This window comes from Euleptes europaea, chromosome 2, assembly GCF_029931775.1.
Source record: "Euleptes europaea isolate rEulEur1 chromosome 2, rEulEur1.hap1, whole genome shotgun sequence".
NCBI classification, from domain to species: domain Eukaryota; kingdom Metazoa; phylum Chordata; class Lepidosauria; order Squamata; family Sphaerodactylidae; genus Euleptes; species Euleptes europaea.
Window position 1 is genome coordinate 64,446,484 of NC_079313.1, and position 2,293 is coordinate 64,448,776.

The window sequence follows — 2,293 nt, forward strand, 5'->3', positions numbered from 1 at the left end:
GCCAGTCATCTACTTACACATTGATTGTACACATTTAAAACTAGACTTTGTACATAGTGTACAGATGCTTATACTTCTGGGGACAGAAGTCGTGGTTTCCAACACAAAATAGTTGTTTCCTTGGCATATGATTTTTTCCACTTTAAGAAATGATGCAAACCTAAGGACACTTTCCTGGGAGCAAGCCCCCCTTAACAACATGGAACTTTTTTCTGAGTAGACCTGCTTAGGATTGCTTCCTAAGTAAGGCTGAGCTGTGTTATCTTTACTTTTAATAGAAGAGTTGGTTGTTATACCCCACTTTTCTCTACCTTAAGGAGTCTCAAAGCAGTTTACAATCACCTTACCTTCCTCTCCCCACAACAGACACCTTGTGAAGTAGGTGGGGCTGAGAGAGTTCGGAAAAAACTGTGAGTAGTCCAGGGTCACCCAGCAGGCTTCATGTGGAAGAGTGGGGAATCAAACCCAATTCACCAGATTAGACTCCACCGCTCTTAACCACTATGCCAATGCTTTAAGGTCATGTGTCCATTATACAGTAGGGTTCTGAACTATAGCTGTTCTTATAGTAGAACTAGATAGTATACAGGGGTTCCATCTAGGGAAAACTGAAGGGAAAGAGCACAAACCAATCTTATTTGCACAATGGCTTGTAAACTAGTATGGATACAAAAAAAAATTTTTTTTAAGGATACTGCCCAGCTTGCATTTTGTAGAGAGCTTCGTTCATATTGAAATGCACTTTGTATGACAACAAACTCCATACTTCATTTATTTCAGAAATGAGATGTAGCCTTTGTGTGTCCTTACTTGGAGGGTTATAAAAGGTCTGTATGGTTATATGTTGCCATGCAAGAGTCTGTGTTGATAACAAGCGTGCAAAAAAATCAGTGCTTAAACAGGGTGCTAAATGGTTCAAGGGAGGGACGGCAGCATGGTATATCCCAATCATAGAAGCTAGGCATGGCCAGTGCTTGGAAGGGAGACCACCAAATAAGACTCTACAGAGGAAGGCAATGACAAACCACCTCTGATTGATCCCTCGCCTTGAAAACCCCACCAGGAGTTGCCATAAGTCTGCTGTGACTTGATGGCACTTTACCCACAAACAAAACGGTTCAGCTCAGCAATCGTGAATCCTAAAAGCTAGCTGCATTTTATATTTTAAGTTACTGCATAAGGTGTACTCAACATGGATGGCTGGGACTAGAAGCAAGTCACTTATTCCTTCCTGTCCCTAATGAGGGTGTGTATATGGAGTAGAAATGCTGAGCTGCTCTCCATTCTTCCATAAGTAGCTGCCAGAACTTACTTTGCCTAATTTTCCATACATCAGGCATGTGTTTTCAGTGCAGCCCCCACCCCAAGACATACGGGAATGGAGATAAACATACAGCACCAAAGAATTCCAAAATGGATTGCACATTTTGTATCAACTTCATTTGTAAAGTGCACCATTTGGATTGGAGGCACTATAGAATTTCAAGGCTATTACAAGAAAGTGCTACAGAAAGATGGATTCTACAGCAGGATTCGTGGGGGTCTTGGTGATTTGCTGCTTATACGTTCCGGCTGAAGTGCTGAATTAGAACAAAATATATACAAAGACTGATCATTTTATTTTGGCTATAAAATTTGCAGATCTCCATCACTGTGAAGTTTACATGAGGATATATATATGAAAAATAACGTTAGCCATCATTGCACCTTGGAACTCTTGTTATGGACTTCAGCTAGTATAGAGGTTAATGCTGAAATAAGACTGTCATGTAAGCATGAACCATGACACCAAGTCATGAATATTAGTGCAGTGGCCTTGATGATTTTAAGCATATCATATGGAGTCTAGTGAAATATTGTACAAGGCAGTTTAATGTATGTAATCAAATAGGCTATAAGAGGCAGTGCTTAGTAGCAACAGACATGAGTTACTGCTGTAACATACAGTTCTGTATCTGTGACACATTTCATTTTTGGAAGTGCATTAAATTGATACACTGATACTATTAAGTTAATTTGGGAGATTTTATTTAAACAAACTGGTACAGGTTGCCGAGTCATCATTAACGATTTCCTGGGTAGAAGTAGCCTTTTCATTTTGCACACACACAGCATCTAAAATTATGGTTCTTTTATTGCATACATAGAGGGGAAAGTCCATTTCAAATAAACTTCAGTAACATCTACAGTCTAGAAACAGGACTAATTGACATGTAAACATTTGTCCGGTTATCTCAAGGAAACACATGAAACAGGTGAGCAACAAAAATGTCTCAAATTATACACAATTTAT